At 35.4% G+C, this 14,596-nt stretch overlaps 1 long non-coding RNA gene across 1 annotated transcript in view; it reads right to left on the bottom strand.

Annotated features, from left to right (window-relative positions):
- Positions 1–14,596, bottom strand: part of LOC145248969 (uncharacterized) — a 66,509-nt gene continuing 51,913 nt past the window's right edge. Inside the window, exon 2 of the long non-coding RNA XR_013863440.1 lies at positions 1–310. This is a non-coding gene — a long non-coding RNA (uncharacterized LOC145248969). The remainder of the gene's footprint in view (positions 311–14,596) is intronic.

Raw genomic sequence — 14,596 nt, 5'->3', positions numbered from 1 at the left:
TTCGTTTAAAGACAATGGATGTTGTGTTTTATTTACCAAGTAAAACAAAAGTGGTAAATTTGTAGGGACTGGAGATCATGATCAGTCCAAGTGAGATAGGATCCGTCACCAGAAACTGGTAATTGAATGTCAGAGAGCTCTGGAATGGGTATCTAGATGTCAGTGAACGCTAGTACGGATAGTTGGATGTCAGTGGGTACTAGAATAGGCAACCGGATGTTGGTGGGTACTGGAACAAGGCAGTTGGGCATCGACAGGCACTGGAGCTGGTTACAGTACATTGTTGAGAGTTGCATCATGAGTGGAAGAGCTTAAAAACAAGCAGAAATTCTAAGGAGGAAAAAATAGCACATGTGGACAGATTGAGAGAAGAAAACTTTATTGAGAACAAAAAACAAAAAGAAAAAAGGGATTGTGGGATATTTACAATCAAAGGGAGATAATGGGGGTTGTCGGACTTTCAACCCCCCCCCCGTTTGCTCCTAGAATGTTATTGTGTTGTTTTTATTTATTATTTATCTATTTATTTTTATTCTTATTTTTAAATGTATAAGAGTAGCATATTGGTAAACAAATTTAAAGTTTAAATAAAAGTCCTTTAAATTTTTCTAGTTTTGCTCGAGTTGGAGGCTTTGTCATGATGTCAGCCAGCATATCTGTTGTGGGACAATAAATTATCTCTATACTCTTGTTATTTAGAGCATGTCTGATAAAATGGTATTTTATATCTATATACTTACACCTTTTGTCAGTGTACAAGGTCCTTGGAAAATGTTATAGCACTTTCATTGTCCTCGAATATCTTAATAGGGCGTATTTTTGATATGGGTCGATTTCTGTGAGTAGCTGGCTGAAGTACATACCTTTTTGGGTGGTCTTTGCTAATGTCATGTATTTAGCTTCATATGTGAAGGACTGCAGTTATTTTCAACGAGATTGTTTCGATTTAACTTTGCTGAAATTGATCGGCTCTGCCGTTCTTTTGTGGATGAAGTTTTAACTAGAAACTTTATTTTCTTCCCACTGTCCAATGAACTTAATTCACTTAAAGGTGTACGAGCCCTTCTAGTCTCACACAAAAACATGCGTTCACATTCCAAGCTACTTTTCTAGTTATATACATATGTGCACACACACAAATACGCACGCACATACACACACGTAGATATATTCACGTTAACGTACATACACTTACATTCACGTGCATACACACATGTACGCACACGTACACACACATGGACAACGTCACTTCCCCTTTGAAGGAAATCCACACATGCACAAAAGACCACCGGAAACAACTATAAAAGCAAGAGACTTGAGCTGTTTAAGTCTTTTACACTTAGCTCCCGAGCTGAGTGGTCGACGAACCATTCGCTCCCTTTCGGGGCGCGCGCGCCCGTGTGCCTCACGTCACCTGCTACTATGTGTGGGGGCAAGAGTCAATAGACAGTACGTACACTTTACACGCTTTCTATCTCCATGGCCTGGATTGATTTTCTCTCTCTCTCTCTCTCTCTCTCTCTCTCTCTCTCTCTACAACAATAGAATTTCCCTCTCACCAGCAAACAGCGAGAGATGCATGCCAAACTGGATTGACTTTCTCACTCTCTCTCTCTCTCTCTACAACAATAGACTTTCCTTCTCACCAGTTAACAGCGAGAGACGCACGCCAAACTGGATTGACTTTCTCACTCTCTCTCTCTCTCTACAACAATAGACTTTCCTTCTCACCAGTTAACAGCGAGAGACGCACGCCAAACTGGATTGACTTTCTCACTCTCTCTCTCTCTACAACAATAGACTTTCCTTCTCACCAGTTAACAGCGAGAGACGCACGCCAAACTGGATTGACTTTCTCACTCTCTCTCTCTCTACAACAATAGACTTTCCTTCTCACCAGTTAACAGCGAGAGACGCACGCCAAACTGGATTGACTTTCTCACTCTCTCTCTCTCTACAACAATAGACTTTCCTTCTCACCAGTTAACAGCGAGAAACGCACGCCAAACTGGATTGACTTTCTCACTCTCTCTCTCTCTACAACAATAGACTTTCCTTCTCACCAGTTAACAGCGAGAGACGCACGCCAAACTGGATTGACTTTCTCACTCTCTCTCTCTCTACAACAATAGACTTTCCTTCTCACCAGTTAACAGCGAGAGACGCACGCCAAACTGGATTGACTTTCTCACTCTCTCTCTCTCTACAACAATAGACTTTCCTTCTCACCAGTTAACAGCGAGAGATGCACGCCAAACTGGATTGACTTTCTCACTCTCTCTCTCTATACAACAATAGACTTTCCTTCTCACCAGTTAACAGCGAGAAACGCACGCCAAACTGGATTGACTTTCTCACTCTCTCTCTCTCTACAACAATAGACTTTCCTTCTCACCAGTTAACAGCGAGAGATGCACGCCAAACTAAACACGTGCTGTACCCTTTTCTTTCATTTGTTTCTTCACAAAATAAATTCTAGTTCGTTTAATTCAATTTAACGCGTTGTTCGTTTCTTCCTCGAAACAATTCATTTTTCCTATTTTGTACGACTGGGGGATATGTATAATATATCTACCAGTCCACAACAAAGGTGTGCGTCCACCTGACAAACTTCTCTGCCGCACGAGTTGTTTGTAATGCGTTCCATCAACATATCTTCAGTTTCTCCATTAACTTGCTCGGCTGTAAAACTTCGACCATTAAGCATAGGTGACAACGCTCTGCTAAGGAGTTTGGTTCCTTTTGGGCTTTCAAATCAAGGACTCCTTTTAACAGACGAGTCATGGACAGAATCTGAAGTTTTATTTGATTGTCCTATAGACGGCAACAAATTGTGAGATGCCATATTCATATTTTCTGTAAGTACTCATCAGTTTTCTTGAGAGATTCTTTGCTTTTCTTTGATACAATCAGAGTCGGAGTTTTACAATTGATCTTCTTCAGCGAATCTGACTGAGATTTTTGCAATGATGATGGTGATGGTTATCTAAGTCAAGAATGTGGTGGGGGTCTTCACGGCATCAGAATTTTTTGAATTAGGAGAATTCAAATTTTTTTGAAACCTAATCACCATTTATCATGATAGATGTAGACTTACGTCATGTTGGAGATTTAGAAGTTGATTGTGATGTCTACAAGTAAAGGGACATAACCCTAAGAATTATCTACCCTTCGCTCTCTAATAAAGTAAGCTCGAACGGCAGTTCTCTGATGACCAAGCCGTTGTTAACACCTATGTCTGCGTTGTCTTCCTTTCATGCTGTTTGATTCCTGCCAGATGGGAGTCCCAACATTATATCTGGCGATGAGAGATTATTTTTCATGACGAGCTCATGCTACATAATTTTCGGAATTTAATTAAAAAAAAAAAAAAAAGGCCAGCAGTGGTTTACCAGTTTTCCCAGTTTTAGCATATATCTGGACCAAACCACAACCGCCGTTCGTTGGAAAAAATGGATAGACAGGTTGGAGAATTTATTTGTTGCTATGGACATTCACGACAATAAAAAAAAGAAAGTGACACTTCTCCACTATGCAGGAGATGAAGTTTTCGATATTTTCCATGACTTCACAGACCAACAAAAGGCCTTCATGTGCGATTTTGAAGATAAAGACAGAGAGATCCTAGCCCAAATTTTGCAGGGGGTGCACATCCTCTAAGGTCAGAAGGAAGGCGCTAAGAGACAACTCTCTGCTAAAGCAAGTTCTGGACAAAGCTAGGGCAATCGAACTGGCTTATACATGTGCCGCAGACGTGGAGTGTAATGCTCTTTACAGCAACAAGAACCGCACGTGTCTCACATGTGGAAATAACGAAAATTTCAACACCAACGGCAGTAAAGACATTTGTTGTGAACACGCGGCAAAACAGTCGACATGGCACCTCGAAGAATCGACCACGTGGTGGACAAAAAAAAAGATGGCGGACAGCAAATGTGTCACTATTGTGGATACTCTTCTACACACCCGACTTGTCCAGCCCGAGGAAAAGAATGCAAGAATTGCCACAAGAAAAATCACTTTGCGAAAGCATGCAAAGCAAAGCCGGTAAGAGTAATTCATTTCACCAATCCTCCTTCAGTATTCCCCTTTATGTCTTGTGATGAGTCTGTACTCTGTGAAATTAACAATTATGTCAATTAAGACACCAAAAGTTACCACCCTTGTCAATAATTCCCCTGTGATGTTTGTGGTAGACATGGGTGCTAGTGTCAATATAATTGCTGGACACATATATGATGGTTTAAAACACAAACCACATATAAACAAAACAACAATCCGGATATTTGCATACAGATCTAAACATGCCATACCCACCCGAGGATTTATTAATGCGAGCATAGAATTTTGTGATAAATCATGTAGGGCTAAGATATTTGTAGTCGACAACAACAATCCTTTAGTTGGACTGCAGAACCTCTTGAGTGGTCATTCTGCTGAAGCACTGGGAATGATAACGTTTAACTTCACGTTCCATGTGACAATCCCAATTCAAGACGAGTTCCTCACACTTTTGTTTGATGGAAAGATAGGAAAAATTTCCGGAGTTATCATTAATCTCCACATTGACTCCTCGGTTTCCCCAGTAACACAGCGACACCGCAGGATACCTTTCCATGTGAGAAAAGACGTGGAGACGGAACTCAAACGTCTCAGAGAAATGGATGTGATTGAAGAAGTCACTGGACCTACCCCCTGGGTTAGCCCGGTTGTGGTAGTTCCCAAGAAAAATGGTAGCGTACGAATTTGCGTCGACATGAGAAAGGCAAATGAAGCTATTCAATGGATAAAACATCCAATGCCAATCGTAGACAACTTAATAGTAGACTTAAATGGGTGTACAGTTTTCAGCAAACTAGACCTCTTTAATGCTTATCATCAACTAGAACTGGAAGAATCCAGCAGATATATAACGACATTTGTCACACTGCTATTACAAAATGCAAGTCTCCAAGGAACATTAGTGAAGTCAGATCATTCTTGGGCATGACACAGTATGTGGCTCGATTTATTCCACATTATGCCACTATTAGTGAACCACTGAGACGGCTCACAAAAAAAGATACTAATTGGAGATGGACAGAAGAAGAAGAAGCAGCTGCAAACAAGTTAAAGGAAGCTCTGACTGGAGCTGAGGTACTTTGACCCGAAGAAAGACACCGACATCCTGGTAGATGCAAGCCCAGTTGGATTAGGTGCAATTCTGACACAAGATGGGAAGTGTTATGTAATGGATGGCTGGAACCATCCGATACATAACTGAAAAGAAAAAAACTTCTTTAAAACAAGATAATAAAAGATTTAAAAGATGGGCATCGAATAATCGATTGTCCACCAGTCGAAACGAAAAAGTGATTACGTCGTAAACAGAGAAATCGGACGACGATTTTTTTGTTTACAAAACAAGGAAACGTGACATTCCTTGTAACTTTGGAATGTATATAAAGTTAGCATGAGAGATTAATTCACGTGTATCAATAAAGTCAATAGTCGGTCAGCTGAAGAGAAATCGGTCACGATGGTACTAGGTCAAGAGGCGGTGAAAAATTGTCAAAACGTGACCAACAGACGCGTGTTCTATTATCGAGCAGTGTGATCGACAGATCGCGTGGATTGGAAAAAAAACAAGCAAAAAACATATGCTAATACAAGAGGTGATTTTTGGAGTCCAGTGAGATAGAAGAGGCAGAGAAGAAGAAGAGACAGAAGCAGAAGAGAGAGGAGAAGACAGAGCTGCCGATAGGAAACGTGCGTTGTCGAGAGCATAACGTTTCCACACACCCCTCTCCATCACTGAAATGAACAGTAAGCCACACTATTAAATTTTGAACTATCAAAAATCTCTATGTAAAACGAGAAAATAATTTCTAAAGAAAATATATTTTCATATAAAAAGCCAGCATGTCTTACGTCTTGATTTGGTATGCTGAGTTACGTCTGACCTTTGTGTGCATGTTAAATTTCTTTTAGTCGGAATCGTTATTATGACAAGCGGTTGACAGGTGAATAAAGCCGAGAGAGAAAAAATGCACAGTCAAGGGGGAAATAACTCTGCCGTCTTAGCCGTTACCATAACAACCAGAAAACTAAACAACATAGTCGATCAATAAAAGACGGCTACTTGGTTTTTGTTGCAGCGGGTAACTAACTAACAACGACCGTTCCCAACCTAGGGGTCCTGGTGCTATATAACAAAGGTGCTATGCTATGCCAGTCATGCCCTCACAGATGTAAAACAGCGATACTCTCAAACTGAGAGCCGTCATATATGCAGCTGAACATTTTCATCTCTATTTATATGGAGCGAGATTCAAAATCACCACCAACCATTCATCTCATGCCCTACCATACAGTACAATCTGGTATACCGTCCCGGGAAAGATGACCAAAATCCTGCGGACTATCTGAGTCATCACCGACAACACATACCATCTAAAGACAATGTAGCAGAAGCCTACATAAGGTATGTAGCTCAGAATACAATACCAAAATCTTTAACTCTTGAAGAAGTCAAAAAAGCCACAGAACAGGACCCCCAGTTACGAAAGGTCATGGGTGCTGTTAAAGATGGACGATGGAATGACCCCCAGCTGTCAAGCTTTTCCCTATTCAAGGATGAAATTTCAATACATAATGGTCTCGTCCTTCGAGGACACTGGCTTGTAATTCCCTCAAAATTAAGGAAGAGATCAGTCGATATAGCCCATCAATCTAACCAGGGCACGGTCAAAATCAAGCAACTAATAAGGAAAAAGGTGTGGTTCCCAGGAATCGATAGAGGAAGCAATACACAGATGCATTCCCTGCCAAGCCACATGAGCCGTGAACTCATACACTCCTCACCACTACCAGTTGCACCATGGACTGAAATCTCAGTCGATTTTGCAGGTCCGTTCCCATCAGGTGACTATGTGTTAGTCATAATCGATGATTACGGCCGATGCCCTGAAGTGGAGGTAATACCCTCAATATCTGCATTTACAGTTCTTCCCCGTCTAAACATGATCTTTGCTAGACAAGGATATCCGACCATTCTAAAATCCGATAACGGTCCGCCATTTCAAGGACAAGACTTTAGAGACTTAACGGCATTTCAAGCAGGTTTCAAACATAGATGCATTACACCTCTATGGCCTGAGGCAAATGGTGAAGTAGAGTGTTTTATGCGCACCCTAAAAAGATACGTTCTTGCGGCCACAGTGGAAGGCCACAACTGGAAGACCCAGTTACTACATTTCCTAAGGCAATATAGAGCCCCCCCACACACACACCACCACCACAAAAATATCTTCATTTGAAGCTTGTATAGGGCAGAAAAATGAACATCGGCATACCAAATGGTATCGAAAGCCCAGTAACAGGGCTGATGCATGAAAAAATAAAAGAAAATGACTCTAAAAGAAAGGAGAAGATGAAGGGGTTCGCCGATAGTAAGACAAAAACAACAGCTCTCAGCCTGGGTGATAAGGTCTTGATCAGACAGAAGAGACAAAACAAACTGTCACCACCATACAATCCTAAACCATATACCATTACAAAAATGAAGGGACGTATGATAACGGTTCAGAGAGGAAATCACCAAGTGACTAGAAACTCTTCTTTGCTAAAACGCATAACTCTTAGGGATGAAAACCCTGACTCTGATTCTGATTCTGAAGGTGAGTACAATCCACACACCCCAGAAGACCTGGAAATCCTCAAAACACAAATAGCTGACCAGTTACCGAGACGAAATCCATCTTGGAAAAGACTGCCCCCAGCCAGACTCAAAGACTTCATAATGTAAGTTAAAAAAATAAATAAATAAAATAAAATAAAATAAAAAAATAATAAAACGTAAAATAGGACAGGTCGTCCCACCAAGATGGGGAGGGATGTGATGTCCACAAGTAAAGGGACATAACCCTAAGAGTTATCTACCCTTCGCTCTCTAATAAAGTAAGCTCGGACGGCAGTTCTCTGGTGACTGAGCCGTTGTTAACACCTATGTCTGCATTGTCTCCCTTTCATGCTGTTTGATTCCCACCAGACAGGAGTCCCCAACGTTATATTGATGAACTCTTAGGTAGCGAACGACTTTTACTTTTCGGGGTTGCCGACTCAATTTTACCTTTGTTTTTTGTTTTTTTTTATCCCAGGGTGTTTTGCTACGTCATCATAGATACAGTGACTGATTATTTTATGCCATGTGTGGACATCATAGCATTGATGGCAGCTGTCTTCGGTACTTTCATCCTCTGCAGTCATTAAATAGTACAGACTTTTATATATATTTTAACCTTCGTACCCTTTTTATGTTAGAGTAAATTTTCATTTTCTTTAAAAATAAGCGTTGCTCCATTTTTAGTAGCAGCTTTGATAGAAAATATGTCCTGTGGGTAGGAGGGTATAAGTAATGCCATTTTTAGGGTTACTCTTGCACAGGTTCCATTCATGTCTAGTAGGCATATTTCAACGTCTTTTTAGTTCTATGCCGTTGGTTTTCATTCTGCTAATTCCATATAGTGGTTTTCTGAACGTGAGGCCGAAATTTTTAAATTTCTTTTCATCTCTAATGATGTGGAGGGGGTTGCTCGTAAGCCCATGGGTGATATCGCCTTTCATGTGTAGTAGTCCTCCATTTTGAATACGAATGTAGTTTCTTCCCTATCTGTCACCTTTTTCATGGTATCCTTTTATTAATATCGGCAAGACTCACTCTTGTGAGTTGTGCTTTCACAGTAGTTACACCAAATTTTTCATTTGTTGTTATTGTTGGGACAGTCTTTGGATATATGTCCCTTTCCACCACATGTGAAACACGAGGTGTCTCGATCGTCACAGCTATCATTTCTTATAGTAGTTCTCAAAAAAAAGAAGTCAATTTCATGATGTCGTTACTACTCAACTGGTATTTGTGTTTCAACATCCTTCGAAGCTGTGAAATTCGATTTTAAATCCTGAGAACATTAGTTCTTTGTTGCTGTGGGTTCCATAAATAGAAAAAGGGTCGAATAGGTGAGATAATCCTTTTAGTATAATTACGATTATTATCCACTGTTTGTCCGGCATTTCTGAGAATGGTTAAAACGGTTTCTGTTCTTATTATATAGTCCATGACACTTTCATCAGTTTTCCTTTCAAGGGGGGATGTCAGTTGGGTATATATATAAAGAAATAACTTTCAGTTTTCCTTTTCCTGCATAGTGTTTGCATAATATTGCAAGGGTTTTCCTTAATTATCAGAAATAGACTTTTATCATTTAGGAACTGTACAAGCTCCACATAGGCTTCTTCATTTCTCTCATTATCATGTCCGTCTCTAACAGGGTTTATGCTTAAAATGGTGTCTTTTAGACCAAGCAAATTAAGATGGTCTAAGAATTTGACTTCCCAAATTTCGTATTTTGCTTCATCTCCATCGAATAATAATTTGCTCCATCGATTTTCAATACCTTCTTCTGGGTGCATAACCTGTTGAGAGTTCCATCGTGAGTGGAAAAGGTTAAAAACAAGTAGAAATTCTGAGGAGAAAAAAATAGCATGTGTGGATGGATCGAGAGAAGAAAACTTTATTGAGAGCAAAGAAAAAAGGGATTATGGGATATTTATAATCAAAGGGGGATAATCATAAAATAAGAGTTGTCAGAATTTTAACATATCGGTTCTGGAATCGGGAGCAGACATCAGCAGGCTCTGAAATGGATAGTCAGACATCAACAGGCACTGGAATGAATAGCCAGATGTCAAAAGGAATTGGAATGAGTAGCCAGACATCAACAGACAGGTAGCTGCAGGAGGCTTCAGAAACTTGCTGGAAATGCTGGAAGCTGCAGGAGTGATCTGGTGTTCGCTGGTTGTAGAGGGTAATCTCAAGGAGACAAGTAGTAGTTTTTATACAAGTAGCAGTAGTAGTAGTAGTAGTAGTAGTAGTAGTAGTAGTAGTTTGTGGTAGTAGTTGAAAATTAGCCCTAAAAAGGGCTGTTTGAACTACTGCTACTGCTACTGATACCCTCCGGTTGCTGCTGGGCTCAAACGACTTAACTGGGTGTAGTCATGATTCAGGAAGCTTCTTGCTTCCTAGATGTTTATTTTATTTTTCATTGCAAGTAATGTTTATACTTCACTGCAATAAATATTTATTTTTCCTTGCAAAAAATGTTTATTCTTCATTGCAAAAATTATTATATTCTTCATTGTAAAACTCTATATTATTGGTCCACCGACTTAGTCAGATTTGGACCTTAGAATTCACCCTTGTCCATTCGTCCATTCATCTGTTCATCCGTTCGTCTGTTTGTTCCCAAAATTCTCAAAAACTACTCATTACATTTTTCTGAAATTTTACTTGAAGTTACAACTACCCAAGGGAGAAAGTGTAACATTCTTGGATTGTTTATAAAATTCTGGTTGCATTCCCAGGAAATTAAAAGGAGTCAAAATGGCCAAAAGTAGCACTTTTCAGGACATTAGATTTTGCTGAAAATTACCCAAAAGCAAGATTACATGAATCTGGAAACGTAATATTTGACCCTGAGAAAATTCTGGTTGTGTCTCCAGTTGTCAAAATGACCAAAAATAGCACTTTCCAGAACATAGAACTTTTTCCACCCATTATATTTTGCTGAAAATTACCCAAAATCAAGACCACATGGATATACATCTCGAAAAATTATGGAGCTTATGCCCCAGGGTGTTTTAGGGGTGAAAACAGCTTTTGGGGCTAATTTTTATTTTTCTTCTAAAATTCATACTTGTGCCTAAATAGGGGTTTTAAATGGTACCAAATTTTAAAAAAAATGAAGGCATCGTTTGTCATGAAATGATGCCATTTGATGTTTTAGCCCAATATTTTACATCAGGCCAGGGGTTTAAATGGTCAAAATAGGTAACAGTTCTACGACTGATTTTGGCTAACAGTACAAGGGGTGTAACTCTTGTAGATTCGATTTTACAAATATTGATTATATATTCGTAGATTGAACTTTAATATTTGCAATTTGTTTACAATATAAGGTTACAAACTAGTAAGCAGGCAACTCATTTTTTTAAAATGCCTTTTATGCATGAAGATCCGACCTTTATCTAATCATACCGTCGTGGGGAGACAAGTAAATAAGAACATGTCAATTTGGATTTGTTTTACAATCCGAATTGACTATCTATTTATTCCGATTCATGTTTGTTACTTGTAAATGTTAGGCTGAGAAGTTTGAATAATAAACTCTCAGCTAGTGTTCATAGGCAGTCATGAAGATTTCGTCAGTGATAAGAATCCTCAGATTTTTGTACTTTGTATGTAGATCATTTAGAGTTTTATCAGAAAAGGTCTTTCTTGATCTGCCATGACAAATAGAAAAATGAAAAGCCGTGTGAAGTGTGATGCCGTTTATTGTACTGGCTAAAGTATCAGTGGAAGCTGCAACAAGAACAGCTGAATGTTTCACATCCTTGGGAGAAAGTGTTCGCTTGAGGTAATCAACTATAAGGTTAACAACATGATTCTTTTCAGTCCCACAACAAAAACATAACAAAGGCATTGTTTGGGGGACCATACAGTTTTTGACTTGTTCATTAAAAAAGTGTTTAATTTTCTATCAAAAACTATTCATTTTTCATTGCAAAATTATTTAGTTTTCCTTGCAAGAAATATTTATTTTTTTGTTGCAAAACTTTATTCTTCGTTGCAAGATAGGTTATTTCTTCATTGCAAGAAATGTTAATTCTTCATTGCAGGAATTTCTTATTTTTTGCTGAAAGACTGCTTATTCTCTATTGCAAGAAATGTTTTTTCTTTATTGCAAGAAATTATTTTATTGCAAAACAGTTTATTCTTTATTGCAAGAAATTTTTTATTTCATTGCAAGATTGTTTACATTTCATTCAAATAATTGCTTATATTTAATTGTAAGAAATGTTTATTCGTAATTTCAAGAAATATTTATTCTATTTTGCAAGGAATATTTTTTATTGCAAGAAATACTTATTCGTAGTTGCAAGACAGTTTATTTTTCATTGCAAGAAATAGTTATTCTTTCTTGTCAAGAAATGTTTATATTTGTTTGTAACAATTATTTATTCTCCATCGCCAAAAATATTTATTCTCCATTGCAAGAAATTTTTATTTTTCATTTAAAATATTTGCATTTTTGATTGAAAAATTTTTTTCAAGAAAGTAAAGGAAGCATTTATTCTTAATCGCAAGAAATGTTTATTTTTGACTGCAAGCGTTTTTTATTTTCCATTACAAGAACAGCTATTACTTCATTTAAAAACAGTTTATTGATCATTGATAGAATTGATTACACTTTATACAAAACCGTTTATTCATAAGTTAAAGAACTGTTTATTATTCTTGTATAAGTATTTATTCTCCATTGCGAGAAGTGTTTAGTAATTATGTATTCTTAATTGAAAAACTATTTCTTCTTTATTTTAATACTTTTTATTCTTCATTGGATAATTTTTATTGAAAAATGTGCATTTTATTACTAGAAATGTTTATACTTCATTGCTACGAAAAATAAATAGTTTTTTATGAAAAATAAATAGTTTTTTATGAAAAATAAATAGTTTTTGCTATTAAGCATAAACAGTTTTTTCTTTGAAATAGTTTTGCTATAAAAAATAAGTAGTTTTGCAATAAAAAGAAATAGTTATACAATGAAAAATAGTTTTGCTACGAAATATAAATAGTTATGCAATATAAAACAGATAGTTATGCAATGTAAAATAAATAGTTATGCAATCAAAAATAGTTGTGCAATGAAAAATAAATAGTTGTGCAATATAAAATAAATAGTTTTAGTATTAAAAATAATTTTGCAATAAAAAGTAGTTATACAATGAAAAATAAATACATTTGCTATGAATAATTAATAGTTATGCTATGAAAAATAAATAGTTATTCAATGAAAAATAAATAGTTATGCAATGAAAAATAAATTGTTTTTCTATGAAAAATAAATAGTTTTGCTATGAAAAATAAATAGTTATGTAATAAAAATAAATTCTTTGGTTAGGAAAAGTAAATAGCTATGCAATGATTAAAATAGGGTGCTGTAAAAAATAAATAGTTATGTAATGAAAAATAAATAGTTTTGCAATGAAAAATAAATAATTATGCAATGAAAAATAAATAGTTATGCAATAAAAATAAATTGTTTTGCAATGAAAAATAAATTGTTTTTCTATGAAAAATAAATAGTTTTGCTATTTTGCTATAAAATACATAGATATGCAATGAAAAATAAATAATAATATAATAAAAATAAATTCTTTTGCTATGAAATGTTAAATAGATATGCAATGAAAAAATAGCGTTTCTGTGAAAAATAAATAGTTTTCCTATGAAAAATAAATAGTTGTGTAATGAAAAATTAATTGTTTTGCTATTAAAAAAATAATCCTGTAATGAAAAATAAATAGTTTTGAAATGAAAAATAAATAGTTTTTCTATGAACAATAAATAGTTATGCAATGAAAAAATAATAATGCAATGAAAAATGTATAGTTATGCAATGAAAAACAAGTAGTGATGCAATCAAAAATAAATAGTTTTGCAATGATAAATAAATAGTTTTTGCCGTGAAAAATAAATTATTAGGTATTCAATGAAAAATAAATGGTTCTTTTTATAAAAAATAAATAGTTTTTTCTATGAAAACTAAAAAGTTCTGAAATAAAAAATAAGTAGTGTTGGTATGACCAATAAATGGTTTTGCAATAAAAAGTAATAGTTATACAATGAAAAATAAATAGTTTTGCTATGAAAAATGAATAGTTATACAATGAAAAATAAATAGTTATGCAATGAAAAATAAATAGTTATGCAATGAAAAATAAATAGTTAGCAATGAAAAATAAATTCTTTTGCTTTGAAAATAAATAGTGTGCAATGAAAAATAAATAGTTATGCAATGTAAAATAAAAAGTTATGCAACGAAAAATGAATAGCTTTTCTATGAAAAATAAATAGTTTGGAAATAAAAACTAAATAGTTTTGGTATGACCAATAAATGGTTTTGCAATAAAAAGTAATAGTTAAATAATGAAAAATGAATTGTTTTGCTATGAAAAGTAAATAGTTATGAAGTGAAAAAAATAGTTGTTCTATAAAAAAGAAATTGTTTTGCTATGAAAAATAAATAGTTATGTAATGAAAAATGAATTGTTTTTCTATGAAAAATAAATAGTTATGCAATAAAAAATAAGTAGTGATGTAATGAAAAATATATATCTTTACTGTGAAAAAAATAGTTATGCAATAAAAATAAATACTTAAGTAATGAAAAATAAATAGTTTTGCAATGAAAAAATATTGTTATGAAATGAAAAATATACAGGTTTGCAATGAAAGTAAAGCAGTGATGCAATGAAAAATAAATAGTTTTGCAATAAAAACAAATATTTTAGCTGTGGAAATAAATAGTTATGCAATAAAAATAAATAGTTAAGTAATGAAAAATAAATTGTTTTGCTAATAAAAAAATAGTTTTACAATGAAAAATAAATAGTTATGCAATGAAAAATAAATATTTATGCAAATGTAAAATAAATTGTTTTGCAATGAAAATGAATGCCATGAGCAAAAAATAGTTATGCAATAAAAAATAGA

The sequence above is a fragment of the Euprymna scolopes genome, chromosome 27 (genome assembly GCF_053919585.1).
Source record: "Euprymna scolopes isolate OS-2025 chromosome 27, ASM5391958v1, whole genome shotgun sequence".
Lineage (NCBI taxonomy): Eukaryota > Metazoa > Mollusca > Cephalopoda > Sepiida > Sepiolidae > Euprymna > Euprymna scolopes.
This window is presented reverse-complemented; position numbering and strand designations above follow the sequence as displayed.